This window comes from Vulpes vulpes, chromosome 1, assembly GCF_048418805.1.
Source record: "Vulpes vulpes isolate BD-2025 chromosome 1, VulVul3, whole genome shotgun sequence".
NCBI classification, from domain to species: domain Eukaryota; kingdom Metazoa; phylum Chordata; class Mammalia; order Carnivora; family Canidae; genus Vulpes; species Vulpes vulpes.
Genome location: NC_132780.1, coordinates 30726836 through 30747387, shown reverse-complemented (window position 1 = coordinate 30747387; position 20552 = coordinate 30726836). Strand labels below are relative to the sequence as shown.

The 20552-nt window shown below is 41.0% G+C and overlaps 2 long non-coding RNA genes across 5 annotated transcripts in view; one reads left to right on the top strand and one right to left on the bottom strand.

Annotated features, from left to right (window-relative positions):
* Positions 1–10897, bottom strand: part of LOC140599385 (uncharacterized) — a 143295-nt gene extending 132398 nt beyond the window's left edge. Inside the window, exon 1 of the long non-coding RNA XR_012002210.1 lies at positions 10223–10897. This is a non-coding gene — a long non-coding RNA (uncharacterized lncRNA). The remainder of the gene's footprint in view (positions 1–10222) is intronic.
* Positions 10033–20552, top strand: part of LOC140599382 (uncharacterized) — a 31671-nt gene continuing 21151 nt past the window's right edge. For all 4 annotated transcript variants that reach the window (XR_012002206.1, XR_012002207.1, XR_012002209.1 and 1 more), the window contains exon 1: positions 10033–10200. This is a non-coding gene — a long non-coding RNA (uncharacterized lncRNA). The remainder of the gene's footprint in view (positions 10201–20552) is intronic.

Below are 20552 nucleotides of genomic sequence, written 5' to 3'. Positions count from 1 at the left end.
TGGCACATCGAAACACATACCGTACATTTAAGATGGTAAAGGTGATTCTAAGACCTCTAGTATAGTATCTTGTCATGTGTTTTCCATTAATGACCTTTACACTGACACTTCATTAAAACTCATCTCCAAGACTGTCATCAGACATAATCAGGTGCCAATCAACAAAAAAGCCTGATGTGACGGATTATACTCTTTGGTTCTTTAAAATGTCAGCCTACACAGGAGGAGGGGGAAGAAAAACCTAGATTCTACTGCAAAAAATACATTCACAAAACAATCTACCAAAGCAAAATATAGAGAGGTGGAACTGAGATGTCATTTCCATTATTTGGCACACAAACTAGACTTTCTCAATACCCCTTTCTTTTATTTCTACCTTTCTAAAAAAAAAAAAAAATTTATATATATATATATACATGACCAAATCACAACACAGGCTCCTTAGAAGGACATTATTGCACACTCACTGATGTACTCAGGGACAGACATATACACATAGAGGCAGTCTTTAAGAAGAAAAAGGATCACTGATAAATATAAAGGAATAAGACCTTGTCCTCACAAAAGTATATGTAGTCTGTATAACACAACAGCTGGAAAGCAAAGAAAATTGGAAGAAACACTGGATGACCTGAGACACTTGTCTCCCCCTGCCCATGTCCCCAGTTTCCACCTCAAACCCCACTCCCACCAAAACTTCACAGTCCAGGAAAAACAACTGTGTAAGTATGCAACGCACTGCTATTTAACAAAGAGGGCAGGATGATTTCTACATGTATCTCTTCTTCCTGCCTCTCTCCAGTAATCTCCCTCACCCACCGCCCCACAACTAAAGCATGGAAGGAAGACACAAGCGACAAGCAACAACTTTCTAAAATGGTTTTGCATTATTAAAATAAACTGTCGACTGAGACTAAAGGTGGCCAGATACCGTTTAAGAATGATAGCGATTACATTTGAAACTGTAAAATGCTATCAAGAGTTGGAATCTGGACATGGCTCGGACACTTGAATATGTATATACAAATCAATAAAAAACTGTTCAAAATAGTTTTAAGAGCAACAATAATTACAATCTATTAATCTTTCATACACTTATGAAATTGGTAAAAGAGGTGAGATACAGCAGAACTCACGACTTAACTTGAACTAATGCAAAACATGCTTCCTTCTGCAGTCGGCAATGCTCTTAAACCTTCAGGCCTAGCTGCCACATTGACATTAAGGTAAAATTTTGTGAAAGGGCATACTTGATCAAAAGACACAATTATTTTTTCTGCCACCAAACCTGAATAAAAAGAATGCTTATTGAAGTATAAACAATATTCGGGGGGGGGGGGGGGAGTGTAGTAAGTATCACCAATGGAAAAACAGAAAAGAATACGAGCACAGATGAGGGGAATGCTTCCCAGAGCAGGGCCCCAAAGTAATCCAAAGGCACTTGCCCAGACTCCTTGACAGGACTTTAGTTCTTTTCAAAAGCAGCTGAATAGCATGAAGAGAAGAAAAAGTCAAGGCTATAATAACTGGGGGAGAAATGCTGAAAAATGAGATAAACCGAAACCTGAATTTTATTATGGCTTCTGATGAGAGAGCTCACACTATCCTCTCCTCCCTCCCTCTCTCTCCCTCCATCAAAATGCCTATCTACAGAGTTGGAAAATTATGTCCCATTTTAAATATCTCAATGGTGAGCAACAGGCAGGAGCCCCAACTGTCAGACACTTGTCTGGCACACAGACATAGAGGAGCTGGCTCGGCAGGAGCTCAAGCTGTGAGACTCAGCTCATTCCTATGTGGGTGAGCAAACCAGGGCACTTGGCCACAGCTCCGGGGGGGGGGGGGGGGGGGGGGGGGGGGGGCACTGAAATGGTGGAACCTTCTGACACTGCGCAGGAGGTATGGCCATTACACAAGACCCAGGCTCTGGGTTTTCCTTCTCTGTTGTTCTTAGCAGAAGAAAGAAGAGGCAAGCAAAATACCAGCCTCTGGGTCCATCGGTCAAGGAAACACCAATTCCTGGCTCCCTGTTACCATCATGTCTCCCTTTTCCCAGGGCCAATCCTGCCATGGAATCCTCCACTATTAGTGATCAGAGGGCTTGAGAGATCACATAGCCCTGTTTCATTTCACAAATGGAGAAACTGAGATCTGGAGGGCTGAAACAAGCAGACTCAGGTTTTAGAGTTACTGGTACTACAAGTCCCAGAACAGACCCATGTTCTCACCTCTGTCCCGACCTTTGGCCAGCACTTTTGAACACCCTTTGTTTCTCAGGGTCATCTCCCTCTCTCCTCTCTCCGTCCACATTATTTCTCCCCGCATCTGTCTCCTCTTGCCAGCTGATGCACTTTCATTTTCAGGCTAGCCACCTCACTCTTTTCCTGGGCTCAGCGCCTACTAGCTCTTCCCCATTTCTGCCTCAATAGGAAGGATCAAGAACCTCTGGTAGTCCTGACTGGGCAAAGCAAAGGCAAGCAGTACTGACTGGGTATTACAGCTTCTAACAAAAGTAGTGAGAAAGGAGTATCTAGGGATTAAGAGTCAGCAATGGGCAAACATATGTGATGTGCAAACATAATATTTTGGGGTTAGACTAGAGATTTAAACTAAAGCACTTAGCCAGAGCCCAAGTGCATAGCCAGAACAAGGATGGGAGCCTCCCAAAGCAAAATCATGCTCAGGTTACATCATTAGTGGAACAAGGATATGTATTTGTTCAGGAGGGCATATAGATAGAACCTGTAAGAAAATAATGACGGCATAACCTTGCCATCTAAGTCACGTTCCCTGGCTTTTACCCTAAAGTTCCTCTTAAAACGTGTGTGAACATCACTGGAAAAAAAGCAACAGAGGAGATGGCTGAGCTGAGAGTCTGCCTGCTTCATATATTGGGGCTAATTGTCTATAAAACCAATGTAAAAGGAGTAATATAATTACTTAGCAGGAGGAGGGAGGAGGACAGGTAAGATGAGGAAGGCAAGCAGAAAACTTGTGCATTACACAAATGCTTCAGCAAAACAAGATGACACGCAGGATTGAGTCAGCTTTCCACCGGGATGTATAAATCACATCTCCAGTTTGAGAAAGATCAGGACTATCTAAATAACTCTAAAATGGGGGAGGGGGGGGGGGGGAATCAGTCTCAGTCAAAATGCTTAGGAAAAAAGATATATAGCAAATTACTAGATAGCAACATTAGAGACAGCAGAGCAGCCAACTGTTTCTTTAAACATCGTTGAGAGCCAAAGAAAGAGCACTAAAGATGACATTTTTCCTCTATAATTTCACATTACGTTTTACTGCACAACATTCTAAGATTACTTTATACCTCAAGACTGGGGTTGGCAAATTATTCCAAAATTACTTATTGCTACAGGTATATAAGTGGTGACCTCACACATTTTTCTACCCTTAGTAAGATAACAATTCCAAGCAGTATGTTATAAAATTGCAGAATAATTCCTGGATGAACTCATCTTTATACAGCTATTTATTGTCATTATATATTAATGACTACATTTTATATAACTTTATAAGTCTATAAAAAGGGCACAAAATGTTTTCAAATGAATTCATGTATAACCGATGTAAAAAGGAAAATATAAATTGGACAACAAAATGGACAATGGGAATTGTAAGAGTTTATGAAATGTTGCATTATTAGCTCTCAGTCTGAGATCCCTGGACTGGGAGATTTGTCCAAATGCAGTAAGAGGATGCCATTATAACAAGGAAGCAGAGTAAAACTAAAAAAGCTTTGGGCTAATATGCTACTAATTCAGTATAATAACAAGACAGGTTATCAAATAGTAATCCAAACCTGTGGTTGGCAGCTTCCTGTCTTTGATTTATTTTTAAAGGTGGGAGAGGAGAGAATAGTTATTTACTGAGTGTAGAAAATCTTTGAAAACTTAGGGCCCGCTGAGATGATCAGGAACATGTTAAAAAGAACTCTTAGATGGCAAAAAGATTTGAAAAGTATTCCCTTATAGTAAGAATCAACATATGCATTGAGCATATATTCTGTACCAAATACTGAGCAAAGCACATTACATGAATTATCATCAATCTTCCAAAACCCTGTAAGGCAGGCAACAATGGATCCTACTTTTCAGATGAGAAAACTGGGTTCAATAACTTATACAAGGTCCCTCAGCTAAAAAGATCATCTGAAATCTACCCTAAAGCCGGTGTCCTTAACCAAGACACTTATCCTTATCCCATCACTCCATTTAAAGAACAAAACATGTACCTATTTGGTACTCTCTATAGATTTCAATTTTTAACTGATTTGTTTTCATTAAGTACATCCTGTACCTTGATATAAAATATAAAATTTCAGGGGGCACCTGGGTAGCTCAGTGGTTGAGCATCTGCCTTTTGGCTCAGGGTGTGATCCCAGAGTCCTGGGATGGAGTCCCACACCAGGCTCCCCATGGGGAGCCTGCTTCTCCCTCTGCCTATGTCTCTGTCTCTCTCTGTGTCTCTCATGATTAAATAAATAAAGTCTTAAAAAAAACGAACTATGAAACTTCTGAAACAATCTCATAAAACACACTTTAAAAATCTTACTGGCAGAAACTAACCAGTAAACTCTAAGACTACAATGTAAAAGAAAAATGCCTAGCCAATTTTAACAAAACTAGGGTTTAAAAAGTTATTCTCTATGATGTCTCTAATCCTGTGACATTCCAACACATGTCTTATAAAGGTACGTTAAAAAATTTCACATTTTGCTGACCGTAGTTTAATGTGGGATAACAGTATAGATAAATCAATCCATAAATCTGTTATCTGGAGAAAAAACTTATATATCTTCCTAAACTTACTTGAGAAAGACAATGACTACTGCTGGTTCGGTATTTGTCTTTTAGAGTATAAAATGCTAAAAAAGGTAAGATGCAAAAAGAGCCCAAGAGATTGGATTCAATAGTTGCCCTAAAAAAAAAAAAAAAAAAAAATCACACTAAACAAATATTCAGATACAGAAAACAGTAACCAACACTTCTAGTTTAAGGTCTATGGCACAGAGTAAGGCAAAGAATCTAAAACTTTTCAGATAATAGAGCCAAATTAAATATTCAAATAAGACTACTCCAGCAGCATCAAGTGGGGACTGAATTCTCCAGATAATTTTTAACTATTATTATTGTTGTTGATTTAATTAGCCTGGCAACCATTATTACCACTTATATTTTTGAGGTAGTTTCTAAAAATCATACTATAAAAGCATATTATGCCATATAAAAATATTTTAAGAACATGCAATATATCAATATGTGCCAACAATACCCAGTTTATAGAGTACAGAGCCATACTGCCAAAATAGCATGATTCTCAGGTTAACCTAAATTTTGGAGGCAGAGATTGACATACCTACATAGAAAGATGATCAACGTATATATCTAAAGGACTAACGCTGAGATCCAAACCATGCCAAAGATATCAATCTTGATATTATTTTATGTTGTGCTAATATATATTATACAAGGACAGAGAAAGGCTTTGGTACAAAACTGCCAATTAAGACAGCATATTAAATTTAGACTCAATAGAAATAAGGCTATTATACGCTTGAATGCATATATAATTAAATTTTTTTCTTTAAATAAAAGTTCTAATCAGTTCACATTTTCAGTGATGATAATCTCATGTTGCAAACAGCACAGCACCCTCTGGTGCATCTGTTATAAGATGTATAAAATTCCCACAAAAAAAGGATAGAATCAAAGTAAAAATGAACCTTAGAAATCAATAGGTTGACACTCCTTTATTCACTCCAATACATATTTTTAAACATCAATGCTTAAAAACAATTTTCATTTAAAAAGACCACTAGAAATGTTATAGTAACGATCGAAGTAGGTTAGGAAAATGTTTCAGTTTGAAAATATTTAAAATGATGAACAAACAAAAACAATACTGGTTTCTAACACTTATTCAAATTAAAATAATGCTGTCAAAAAATTCTTTAAAAGGTTAAGTTGTTATGTTAACCAAATTTCACTTTATTTAAATATTCCTTGGCTTTTTGCTTCAAATCATTTTGATTGATTGTATAAAGTGCTCCTAAGTACTTTTTCTGGATCAAAGGGAATTTACCACTACTTTTAAGACTTTGTAAGTGTTTTGTGAAAGGATTTGCAACTTTTACAGCTTGAAAACAGAGTGATAACCAGAAATAAGTCATGTTAATTAAATTATGAATCTTAATTTGAATAGTTCAAACTTCTACTTTAAAAAAAAAAAAAAAAAAGAACTTCCTAGGAAAATAATTAACTCCAAAAGTATATTTTACTAAGGACAAAAGCAAAGGATGCCACCTGCTTCAGACAGCCCTTTTGTGAACCACTGGAAGTCCCAACACAATGCACTAGAAATGAAAGTGACACCTGTTTAAAGCAGCCATCTGTCCCCTAACAAGCTAGATTTAGTCAAATCCACTTAATCTTGGATTTCCAAAATAGAGGAACACTATGCACCTGTGAACAGAGAGGAATTTAAAATCTTGTTTGTCCATGGCCACTGGGAATCTATACCGAACAGTTAACAACAAATGATTCCATCAGGGAAACTAAGTTGGTTTTTTTAAGTAATTGGATGCAGAGCATTTTTGTCTAATGCTCAGCATAAAAGCAAACACACAAACCACTAGTAGACTCTTTTTAATTTAAAGGTTTACTTCCTTGAAGACTCTTCACAATTTTAAAAGCTTACTTTTGTATTCTCATTTCTTGTAACACAATCTCACTATACATAACAAGAACAAAGTAACATTCCCATTAGCCTGTTCAGGAAAGATTTTTTTTTTTTAACTCTTCTCATACACATGATGCTACATTCACCCTTTTAAGGCACACACACACATATACACACACACACACACTCTTTTACACCTTAGAATTTGAACAGCAAAAGCATACTCCACAGTCGGAAGTTTAGAAAAAAGCACTCACAACATCAGCTTTCTCAAGAATAAACAATGTTACCAATAAGTAACATCATTTACATAATACACTGAATCTATCTTGACTACTGATTCATTCATTTTTTTAACTGGTAAAACATTTACCACATTGAATTTGTTTAGGATACAAAATATTTGTTTATGGTTAAAACACGTTAAATTTATACTCTATAAACCTTTTGAGTACCTGGGTACAAGATTATCTGAATACTAGAGAAATAACGTTATTTTTTAAATTAGGCATAACTACCACATATAACGAAAACATTGTAGAAAAATGCACTTTAGGAATGCATTTTAGTTTACTATATTATGCATGTAAATGTACTACATAAATATGCCTACGCCATTTAATGAAATTCACAGGCAAAACAATCTCAAAAGACTGAGAGAGGCATTATGACATACAATGAATCACAGATATTTAGCTATTCAAAACAAGTTATAAGTAACTCCTACTTAATACTCTTCATTTTAAAGCATGGTCACTTTCACAGATTTTAATTAGTCTAAAAGCTGAGAACATAGGTGAATGCCAATACATAATATAGTCCTTCCTAGGAAAAAGATCACAGGATGAAGACACTAAATGCTAACTAAGTATTCAACCCCGTGTTAAATTTTAAAACTCATCATTATGTTAGTATTTCTGGTGACTATTTACTCAATTCATATAAGTAATGCTGACATATTTGAGCCCAAAGCATTTCTAATGGCAACTTTCATATCACCTCTGTGCTTTTAAAAATGGGTAATAGAATTCAATTTAAGTTCTCCTCTCAAACCAACTTGTGAATGAAAATTCTAAACTACAGAAAACTTGAGATAACTGTAACAAGTAAAATGCCACAAAAAAGTTCTTGGACACTGCAAATAAAAATATTAATCCATAACATTATAGCATATAATCTACTCAGCTGAAAACCTATTATGAAAGTGGCATAAGGTCTGAAACTGTCTTAAGACAGTAAAACTCCTATTAACTTCAGAGAGAGTTTATAGGACCCAGGAGCTTCACCATCCAAAAGTGTTCAGGCATTTGACACTCATCTGAACAGAAAAAAAAAAAAGAAAAAAAAATACAAGTTAGTATTAGGGATTTGCATGGAACCCAGGTTGGGAAATAAATATAAAGAAATCTGAGTGGTCTGAGAAAGATTTCTTCCACCCCCAGTTAAAACAGCAATCACAAGGAAATGAATCAAAAGAGGAAAAGTTTTTTAAAAACCCCAACTCTTATTTTACAAAATATTAGCTTTAAGAGCGTTACAATTACCCAGCCTGCTCACTGACAATCTCAAGAATAATTAATACTGTCACATTATTCGCAGGCTGCTCTGTTAGGTAAATCAATACGTGTTTGCTGTGAGAAAGAAGACTGTTTAAATACGTATTTTAAAATTCCAAATTGGAAACTTCAATATGTGCAAATATAATAATAGCACGTTATATCTGTTTTAGCACACATTCATTATCAAACTCTTTACCAATAATCTACTAATTAAACGTTAGGCTGAAAAATGAACAAATTTACAGGATCTGTAAAATTGGGTTACCTCTAGCCAAGAGCCCTACTACTTGAGGACTGATAAGTATTCAAATCTAGAGAGAAAAATAGATTTTTAAAAGACAGACTTGAAAGGAGAAAAAAAAAAAGTTCTCTCCCGTCAGCAGGTTTAAGTGACTGTCCAAAGAAAACTCGAAAGTAAACAAAAAAGAATATGTTAAGTACACACATGCCTGGATCTTAACAACCACAAAGAAAGTGAAATATACACACGTTTCAAGTTGAGAAGCTTCATACATTCTTTATGAACAACTTGACTTCAATTTCAACTCTCAAAGGAAAAGGAACAGAGAAGATGAAGAAGAAGGAGGAGGAGGGAAAGGAGAAAAAAAAAAAAAACTCTTTAAAGTCTTACAACTGTCACAAAATAACATTGTACACTGAGTTCTCACAAAGCTTCCTTAGGTCCTTTCCCTGTTTTCTCACACACAGAGTCTCCTAACCACAATGAAAATTGTTAACACTCCACGGTGGGGAAGGAGGTTCATCAAAGTGAAATGGAACCTCACTACTACCCCTCCCATCTGCACATGAAAGATAAAGCACTGTCAATAACTACTAACCCAAGTATCACAGATGCCCTGCATCTGGTTTAAATCACAAGCACACACGCGCCGCGCGCGCACACACACACACACACACACACACACCCCAAAAAAGAAAGACAGAAGAGAGACTTGTTTTAAAAAAAAAAAAAAAAATCTCTTTCCCAGTGCAGCAAAGAGCCCAGCGCAGAGGCCCCTGGTTTCAGTGTGTGTGCAAGGGGTGGGGGGGGGGGGGGGGGAGAAGGGTGGGGGGGCGAGGAGGGAAGAGTGCTGAATGGATATTAAGACTGTTTGCAGCACAAAGAAAACACAGTTTTAAAAGAAAAAGAAAAAAAAAAAAAAACCAGAAACCGTGCAGCTGATGATGGCCAAAAAGCAGGGGAGCCCCTTTGAGCACCAGGCAAAGAGGGGCAACAAGGAAGAAAATAGGCGGTGGGGGAAAAAAAAGTTCACCGTTGTACGAGGATAAAAATAACAAAACCCCTCACAAGGCCCCACAAGTGAACAACAACAACAACAACAACAACAAAACACCACCACCTCTTGGGCCCCCCCCTGCGCCGCCCCCCCTTCCCCCCCGGCCGCCCCCGACACCCGCTGCTATTTCGGTTTGGGGAGAAGCAGGAAACCAGCAGCTTCGGAAAAGAAGGAAATTAAAAGGAAGAAAGAAAGCCAGGCTGGCCGCTTCACCTGACCCTCCTCCTCGGAGGCAGACCTAGGGGAGAGCTCCCCCATCGGCGGCGGGGACGCGTGGCTCCCTCTCCCGCTCGGCTCGCAGCCCCCGGCGCTCCCGCTCCATCCCTGAAGCGCGGCGGCCGCCCAGGGCCGCCGGGGCTGCGCGGCGCCCACACCCCCGAGCCCGCCGCGGCGCGCTCGGTCCATTGTAAACACGCCGGGCTCCGAGCTCCGAGCTCCGAGCTCCGAGCTCCGAGCTCCGAGCCCCTCGGCGGCGGCGGCGGCGGCGGCGGCGGCGGCGGCGCGGCGGCGGCGGCGGCGGCCCCCGGTGTCAGGAGTGAGACCCCCGCACAGCCACGCTCGGCTCGCGCACACGGACACACACACACACACACACGCACGGACACACGCGTCCACACGCCGCCACACGCTCCCACACACAGGTAGAGACCGAAGAATATTCACCTTGGCTGTGGATTATTGTGGTGTTGTTGGTGGGTGATGGAGATGGTGGTGGTGGGGAGGAGGAGGAGGAAGAGGAGGAGGAGGAGGAGAGGAGTAGTTGTTGTTGATGGGTAACAGTCGCCAGGACTACGGTGACTATGGCGCTTGATTCACAAGGCAACGGTTGCTATAACTCACAAAAGAGAGAGAGAGAGGGAGAGAGAGAGGGAGCGAGAGGGAGAGGGAGACACTCGCACGGGGAGGGGTGGGGAGGGAAGAGGGGAGGAGGCGGGCCCGGCGAGCCGCCGGAAGGGGCGGGCTCAGCCCCGTGACGGACAGCCCCGGGCCTCGGCCGGCGCAGCGGAGGGGGGGCCCGGGGGGGCCGAGGGGGGGCCCGGGGAGTGCGAGGCGGGGTTCCGAGGAAGGACGCCGGCGAGCTGCGCGCAGGCCGGCCGGGGGCCGAGTCGCCCCACAGTCCCCTCGGAGGGACGCTTACTGCACGCGCCGACGACGCAGCGGGGGGACTCCGGGGGTGGATGGGGGTGCCAGGGGTACTGTCTGCGAGGCGACGGCCGCCGGTCCCAGCAGCCGGCTTTGTGCGGAGAAGCCCCAGAGCCGCGACAGGGTAGCGAGGAACGCGGGAGGGGGGGGTGTGGAGGGCGATTCCTGACACTTTGTGGGGAGACCAGCTGCGGCGGGCAAGGAATCCACTTTGAAGAGCGGTCTCCTCCCCCGTTCCCGGCCTGAAACGTCATTTCCGGGGCGGGGCGGGTGGAGAGTCCCGGATGTGCCGCCGTTCTCTCGCCTTTTTTTTTTTTTTTTCTCTCCCCATTTTCCTGGCTTTTTTTTTTTTTTTTTTTCCCTCCTCCGTTTCTGAGGCGCCGGAGGTGGAGGTGTTCCCAGTTGCATCCGCCTCCTGGCTTCCAGCGTGTTCGGGGCGCTGCGAAGCTGTGGGGCCCGCGGCGGCCTGCAGAGTCCGAGCCGCCCGCGCCCGCCTGCGCCCGCCTGCGCCCGCCGCCCGGCCCGCGGCTCCCGCCTCCTGCGGGCCCGGAGCAGCGCGGGCGGCGGCGTGCGAGCGAGCGTCTCGGCCGCCATCTTAGGGGCCGGCGAGCCCCGGGCCGCGCGGGGGCGGGGGCGGGGGCGGGGGGGTCCGGCGCGCGCCGAGGGCCGCGGCTTCCCCCCTGCCCGCGGGAGGAAGGGCCGGTGCCTGGCGGCGCGCTGGGCGGCGGGCGCTGGGGGTGCGGCGACTCCCACCTGCCTGGGCCGGCTCGCGGCCCCCCTCCGCCCCGCCCCGCCCCGCCCCCGAAGTCAGGCGCTCTCCCCTCTTCCAAGTCGGCCGGAGCGGGGTCCGGCACCTGCCCGGCCGCGGGCCCCGAGGACCCCCGGCGCGGTCTGGGGTCTCGAGTTCCCGGCTGTGTGGACGAATGGCTTCCTCGGCGACGGGTGTGCTCGCGCCCGCGCTCCCGACTCGCGCGGTCCCAGCGTCGCGGTCCGCCCCGAGCCCGCCGCGGCCCTGCCGCTGCCGCTGCCCGGCCGCCAGCACCGCCGGCTAAGCCGCTTACCCGAGACAATAACCTTAGAAGCCTAAGGAAGCCCGTTCGCGGGAGGCTTAATTTTTGCACCTGCAAAATGAGGGATTTGGGCCGACACAAGTTCCCAGGACTAAAATCATCGTAGCGACCATCACCGAGCTCTCCCCGCTGCCCCGGACATCGCGCTTAGTGTTTTACACACATCATCTCATTTAATCCGCCCGCACCGCGGTTGGGTACCACACAGCCTCCTCTGGTAGGGGAACCGGGCACAGCGTCCTAACAGCGGTTTCATTTTACGGCTCTGTGTCGCGGAATTTTTAGAGCAGGGTATTTTAGGAAGCCACTGTTTAAACAATAGGTCGAAGCAAGTAAATGTTGCCGTCGGGGATCGGATAACGCCCCCACGGAGGTTCACCCTACTGGGTTGTAAATGGAATCGGGGAGCAGTGGTGGGCGCAGTGCTGAAGCTCGAGGGTTTCGTGACCCACCGGGACCCTTTTAGGCTGTAAGGCAAATGGCAATGCGGAGACCAACAGTCCTTAAAAGTCTCCAGATGGGGAATAATAATAGTTTGGACGTGCACGTGGAAAATCAGGTATGCGTTCCAGCTGCGTGAAAACTGGCAATCAGTATGAATATTCATTTCATTGCACTGACAGATGCAAGTCTTCTATTCTCGTGTTGGTGCGCAGGGCAGTTTGCTCGCACCACACAGCACTGAATAGCTTTGCTTTTTTTTTTTTTTTTTTTTTTTTTTTTTTTTTAAGCTGCATTGCTTGCTACAGTTTTGTCTGTCCCTTCCCTGGCTGTCAGCTCGTGCTTTCTCAACTGCTGTCAGGGAGCACAGTTCTCGGGTCCTCCCCACCCTTTTAATTGACTGCTTTCAATCTGCAGGCGAGAAAACCACATAATGAAGCTTGTGCACAACTGCGTCCCAAGAGTATAAATAGGTACTTTGAGGAACTCTTAGAAAAACTGTAGTGTATGACCTTTATGTGAGGACATTGTAACATTAGGTTTATAAGCTGCTTAGAGACTTTTTTTCTTTTTTTTCTTTTTACCTACTTCTTGATTTGGCCTTTTCCTGAAAAGGAATAGGCAAATTTCTTGAATTCTTAAAACGTTGGGATTTTTAGAATATTTTTTTTTTTCCTGTTTTAGGAGAATTGATGGTAGGACTTCTAACACCATCATGAGGTTATTGTAATAAGAAATTTTCAGGGGCGCCTGGGTGGCTCAGTGGTTGAGCATCTGCCTTTGGCTCAGAGCAGGATCCTGGGGTCCTAGGATGAGTCCCGCATCTGGCTCCCTGTAGGGAGCCGGCTTCTCCCTCTGCCTAGGTCTCTGCCTTTCCCTCTGTGTCTCTCATGAATAAATAAAATCTTAAAAAAAAGAAAAAAGAAAAAAATGTTCAGTGTTACCACCACACTGAATCAAATAACCAAGCCGCCAATTCAAGCTCTAGATTCAGAAACATGCTGGATTATGTATGTATTGTTTTATGTGGTAACTAATTATGAAGGGATCCAGAAATGCCTTTGCCTCTAGTCAGTTCTAATAGGATCTGCTTTTTGGTCATTTTTCAACACAGTTGCAATTTCACATATGTTGTACATATATTTCAGAAATAAATTACATAAGTCACAGAACCGACCCAGCAGTGTCTAGCATTTATCACCTGTTACAAGCAATACACACGAGGCTCAATAAGAAAAGACACCTAACCAAAAAATACTTTACATTCCCTGACAAATGCAGTAAACTGTCAATGCAATGATTATTTGTTGAGTACCTACAATGGGCCAGACATAGTTCTTGTCTGTAAAATGCTCAAAGTCAGTATCTGTGAATTTAGAATGCTGTGTCCTCTGAACTTGGATTGTTTCTGCTCTCAGTTTGGACTGACTGGCAGAGACATCACTTAACATGTTTGTATCTGCACCACTTGAAAAATATGAAGCCCCGAATATGTATGAATACATTATAAATCATTCTTAAGGGTAAATTTCCTCTTCGATATTGTCATTAGGTTATTTCCTCCTATTGATATCTGCTGCATATTCAAGAACTAGTAAATTAACATTAATGCTTGTAAAATGAAAAGCTGCCTACGAAAAGATAAAATACTGATGGGGACAGGTTTACCTCTGAAAAACTGTATGAGAGTTTTGAAAATTAACACATTGGTTTGTCACAGCTTACCACTGAATTTGTGGTGAAGCCTTGTATGAAGCAGAAACCACTCCTGTTTCAGACTTTTCATTTGATTATAATATCTGATTTTCTTCAGTTAAGGGATACCTAAAGTCATAATTCTCATATGTGAAGAGTTTCATTTCAAACGGTATTTATTGAGTGCTTATGATATGCAGTGCACTGAGGAATTAGACTACTAGATTATCAATTGCCTTTACTAGATCTGAAGTTCTGAAGATATATAAATTATCAAAAATGATAGAGGGGCACCTGGGTGGCTCAGTTGGGTCATGATCTTGGGATCCTGGGATCCAGCCCAGCGTTGTCTCCCTGCTCAATGGGGAGTCTGCTTCTCCCTCTTCCTCTGCTACTTCCCCCCATATGCTCTCTTTCTCTCTCTCTCTCTCTCTCTCTCTCTCTCTCTCAAATAAATAAAATATTTTTTAAAAACATGATAGGGACTGGTAAAGGCCAAGGTAACTCAAAACTATACATAATTTGCCACTATTCTCTGGAGAAACCCCAAATCTACCCATCCTAACCCAAAATATATTTTGGTTTTAAAAACATAGCAACCAATTAAAAATAAAAACATTGCGATATTTTTTTCTTCTGGTGGATTGGTCTTTCCAATTGTGTTTTAAGTAATACAAACCAGATGTTTACTCAGCAATCCTGAAGTATGTCCATCCTTATATATAAAAAGGAATTGAATTTTTACCCTGGCACAGAAAGATGATAATAGAATAGAATCCTACATTGACTAACTTTTCTCAAGACCAAAATACACACATACAGCTTTTTCTCTTCAAAAAGGGATGCAGAATGTCAAATACAATATTTGCAACATTAAAATCAAATAATTGGAGGGGTCCTGGGTGGCTAAGTTAAGCATCCAACTCTTGATTTCAGCTCAGGTCATGATCTCAGGGTTGTGATTTCGAGCCCAGTGTGGGACTCGGTGCTCAGCATGGAGTCTACTGGAGATTGTCTCTCCCTCCCTCTGCCCCTCTCCCCACTCAATGCTCAGTCAATCAATCAAATACATACATACTTTTTAAAAAATAAATATAATTGAAAACAGCCCAATGTCTATAAGAGGATGGAAAAACAAATTGTGATACCTTCATACAATGAAATACTACTGAGTCATTAAAAGGAACTGGCTAATAATACATAAAACAACGTGGATGAATCTCAAAAACATTTTTATCAAAAGAAGCCAAGCATAAAGAGGACATACTGTATGAATCCACTTACAAAAAGTCCAAGACAGGGAAAAACGAATCTGTATTTAGTATTCCTTAGTGATGGCAAGATGATGAGATGGGATGGACTAGAACAGTGCAGTGCATAGGAGAACAATCTAAAGTGATAGAATTCTGTACTGTCCAACTTGGTAGTGACTAGCCTCATATGGCTATGAAAAATCTAATTATCAATTAATAAAAATTAAAATTTGAAATTCAGTTCGGCAGTCACACTGGCGACATTGCTCAAACTTTATTTTGGGGGGAGGGCGGGCAGAGGAAGAGAGAGAATCTTACACAGACTCCATACCCAGTGCAGAACCCAACAGAGATTGATCTCACAATTCTGAAATTGTGACCTGACCCAAAATCAAGAGTCAGACACTTAAGCAACTGAGGCATCCAAGTGTACCTCACACTGGTGGCATCTTAAGTGTTCTGTAGCCACATTTGACTAGTGGCTATCAAATTGGACCATACAGCTACAGAACATTTCCCTTGCAGAATTTCTATTAGACTGCTGTTCTAGATTTTGTTTTCAGTAGTATTTCCATGTGTAGTTACAATTGTCAAAACTGTATAGAGTGCACATTATATATGCATTATATGTCAATAATACCTGCCCCCAAACCCTGGAAATCACTAATAGATGTACTTATTACCTACCCAGCTGAACCCACTTTTTCCTTAACATTTTATTTAACACTGCAGAGAAAAGGATAAGTAATAGATAGTAAAATTATCCTTGGCAAATTCTCAAAAATGTGTTAAATGTGACCATACGGTAGATAATGCTGATTTGCCGCTCAAAGAAACAAGATCTGCCACGTTACAATCCTGAATACATCTAGAAACCAAAGGAATTGCTTTTGAGGGCTTAAGTGAATGCCAAATGATTAAAGAGATTTTTTTTTCCTATTTCCCTGTTGGAATGGAAATATCTTAAAAGTGTTGGGTATCATATAATCTTATTCTGAGGTAACACTAGGAGTATTTGAGAGATTTTAATGCTAACTCTATGACCAGGTTGGGAAAGTCATATAAACTCTCTAAGTAACAGTTAAGACTCGCTGCTGCTGGAGGTGCAAGAAAAGGTTTGTAAATCAAGGATTAAACGGTGAATGATCTCAATTCTAAAACTCTAGTTTTCATGGATTTTCAGACATGGCACATAGGGGAATAAACATATGTTCTTGTAAGACTTCTGTGAATTAAAAATTTTGGGTGGAGTAAATACTAAATTTAATATATACTTCTACCAACATTTCTTAATTTTACAAACCATAGGTATATTTTTACAAGATAATGAACTTGAACTGTGTTAGAGATTCTTTTAACTTCATCAGCAATTAATGTCACCAATGTATGCTGACAAGTATTTTATTTTTACTCAATTATTATCAAAAGTTCTTTATCAAAAATGTGACTTTATTCGATCCACTCTTTAACTAACAAAGAAATGCTTTTTAAGTTGGTTCTTTCTCTCCCTTTATTTTTTTTTTCTCCCTTTAATGTAAGTTACAGTCTGGAAAAAAAAACATCTCCCAAGTTCCTGTAGGGCCATTATTCCTATTTAAATATACTAAAAGTATCTTCCCCCTGGAACATGTCAAGTATCTCACCCTCCCCCCACCAACATCACAATACCTCATAAAGCCTACATTTAAATAGTTTTTTTAATGCTTATGCCAACAGTTAAAGCATATAACTGAATTTTTTTCACCCTTGTAAATACTTTTTACCAACTTACCTCAGCCACTAAATAAGGAAAAACTAGATCACTTATTCTAATTACATGAATGTGTCTCTTGATGCCATTTTTTGTTATTTTTTAATATTTATTTATTCATGAAAGACAGAGAGAGAGAGAGAGGCAGAGACACAGGCTCCCTGCAGGACCCCAGGATTATGCCCTAAACCAAAGGCAGACACTCAACCTCTGAGTCACCCAGGTGCCCCCCTTGATGCCTCTTTTCTTTTTTTAAAAAAGTTCTTTCTTTCTTTTTCTTTCTTTCTTTTTCTTTCTTTTCTTTCTCTTTCTTTCTTTCTTTCTTTCTTTCTTTCTTTCTTTCTTTCTTGAGATCTTATGTATTTATTTGAGAGAGACAGAGATAGTGAGAGAGAGCACCAGTGGGGAGGAGAGGGAGAAGCAGGCTCCCAGCTGAGCAGGGAGCATCATGCCAGGCTTGCTTCCAGGACTCTGGGATCATGACCTGAGCTGAAGGCAGACACTTAACCGACTGAGCCACCCAGGCACCCCTCAATGCTGTTTTGTTTTGTTTTAAAAAGAGAATTTATGTGCATGATATTTTTTCCAAATATTTTGTTTTGTTTTGCTTAGAAACATTTTCATTTTGAGAGACAGGAAACACAAAAATATACATTGGTCTGTGGAATGTTTAAAAAACTTGCCTCCAAGCACTGTTTGAAATTTTATCTAGAATTTTCTCCCATAAAAGAGATTAAAGTCATTTTTAAGACTCCTAGATCAGAGAAGTACTTACTAGAATTTGGTTTTGGACACCTCCAGCCCCACATCATACCAAACATAGTAAAATGCACTCATATACCACATAAAATATACATAACTAAGAACTGAGGTACAAACAACATAATGGTAAGTTTGTAGACATCTAATTAAGTATTTACTCATCTTGATCTGAAGCTTTATTTTCATATTTTGACGTCAACCTTTTTTTAAGATCACCAGCATTTTCAGAGAAGCTTGAAAAATATATAACTCCTGAACATGGCCCTGAAATATAGCAGGAAAACTGAATTTAAAACAATTCATCTCTTTAAAAAAAAAAAAAAAGATTTTATTTATCTATTCATGAGAGATACACAGAGAGAGAGAGCGAGAGGCAGAGACACAGGCAGAGAGAGAGAAGCAGGCTCCTTACAGGGAGCCTGATGTGAGACTCAATCCCAGGACCCCAGGATCACACCCTGGGCGGAAGGCAGGCACCAAACTGCTGAGCCACCCAGGGATCCCCCACAATTCATCTCTTAATTTATTCTTCTTCCTATGAGAAGTGGAGGGAGTGTTAATTAACCAAAAAATATGGAAACCCACTGAGATAACAAAAATACAGTAAACTTCAAATACTGGTTTCATAAAGATGAGAAAAAAACTAATGTAATTGAGAAATAGAAAAATTATTTTGAGATGACTTAAGTGTATTTGAACTCAGTACCCTAACTTGCCACTACAATCTTTACTTAGTTATAAAGTTACACATAAAAATCAAGACAGTTGGATTTATATTGCCAGGATACCCTATTTGTAGCTTCAAATGTGTGACACAATAATTATAGACTTCTTGTTAAATGTGATATCATTCTTCACCCACAAGAACTAACCCTTAAAGGAAGAACACCAATTTGGTTGAAGATTGATGAAAGACAAGAAATATGAATGTGAATAATTTAAAACTATATATAAAAATCTGACAAGGGATTTTTCATAAGGCTAAACATGCCTATTTTTGAAAGTGAATAATTTTTTTAAGATTAAATTCTTCCTGAAATTAAATCAAAAAGATAAAAAGTAAAATTGCATAAAATAACCATGTCATTTTCTTTCAAGTCAGTACTGATTCAGTGACCCAATGATGTAATACAAAGCACTGTGTTTCTGGAAAAGCCAGAAAATACATCAGCTTCTAAGGAACCAGCTATAGAGATGCCAGAACTGAATGATGCATAAATAAACAGATCTGAAATGGAGCTTTATCTGAGTAGACATTCACACTGCTGAGGCAGACTCCGTTTCTCTGTAAACTAGGAAAGTATCCCAATAAAAATTTTCATAAGAATGTTTTTAAGTCAACTTAGTTGTATAATCAAAACATTATTGCTTATTAGCATTTCCTGAAAAAAAAAATCACACTACTATATTGGGCAACCATCTCTGAGAAAGAAACATCCTAAAAGTGTATTGTAGACCTCAAAGGATACAATGCTTACCTGGCAGAAACAGGTAAGGTAGGCTGGGAGTTCTAACACTTTTGGAAAAGAAGTCGACGCAAACTCAACCCTGCAAACACTCTTAATCTGATGCCAACAAAAATTAATCAATATAAAGGTGAGAGAAGGAAAAAAAATGGAACCAGAAAATATAAACTTAGGATTTTTTTTAAAGTATTATGGCTTGTGAGTTGATTTGCTCTGCTTGTCTTTTTTCATTGTGGAGAATGGACCAAGAAGAAACTATGAGGGAGGTCATAGTTTTAGAGGTAAATTGTAGTTAAGGCTTGGATTAACGCTGTAACTAAGAATAATGGGAGATAGCTTCTGACAACTGGTAGAAGGGAAAAACTGACAATATATGAAAGTTACTGAGCATGAAAAATACTCAGTTCCCAAGTACTTATTGATGGTATCCTATGTATGCTTCAGGGATTACCTCAGGCACTTTGGGGGCAGGGGGTGCCAAACAGAGCAGATAGGGAATGAAGAAGTAAGCAAGATACCAAAAACTAAAGTCAATGTTCCTCTTGGTACTAGGTATCTTTTATTCCTCCAGATTCACTCATTCTCTACTCTTCTTTATCCTCCTTTCTAGAAGGCTGACCTTCATAGACCACCTCATTGGATTCCATGCTTTCTGGTTTCCACGAGTGGGTAGCAATGGCCAGAGATTAGAATCAGGGAGGAGGACGGTAAGGTCTTGATATTATTACCCTGCTTCCCTACCTACAATGTTGCTTCAAAATAGCTGCACCCCTCTACTGAAGATTCTGATAAAGCCTTCTTCCCCTTGTACCTTTGGGTTTAGGGGTGAAAACAGCCTGAGTGGTCTCTAGGTTGATGCATAATCTGGTTGCCCCCCCTACACCCACCAAGCCCTCTATACTTCAAATCTCTTCAAAGTTGCCCTCTTTCTTGTGTGTGATCTATTTTCTCCTGGGACTTTCTTGCCACCAAATGAGATCACAGCTATGTATTCCTCTGTGAGGGCCACCATAACACACAGACTGATTGCCTGTAACAGAAACTTATTTTCTCAAAATTCTGGAGGTTAGAAGTTCAAGCTCGAGGTGTCAGCAGGATTGGTTTCTTCTGAGGCCTCTCCTTCGCTTGTAGATGGTGGCCACCTCTTCCTTGTGTCCTCATGGAGTCTTCCTTCTGTGTGTGTTTATGTCCTAATCCTGTCTTTATAGGGACACCAGTCGTATCGGATTAGGGCTTGCCCAAATGAACTCATTTTAATGAAAGAGCCTGTCCCCAAATACAGCATTCTGAGGTACTAGGAGTCAGGAGTTCAAATATTGAAATGCAAGGTGGGGGAAGATAATTAATTCACTATGTAACAGACTCGTTGAAAAAGAAAAACAAGGAATAAATTAGAAAATAATCTCAAGATTA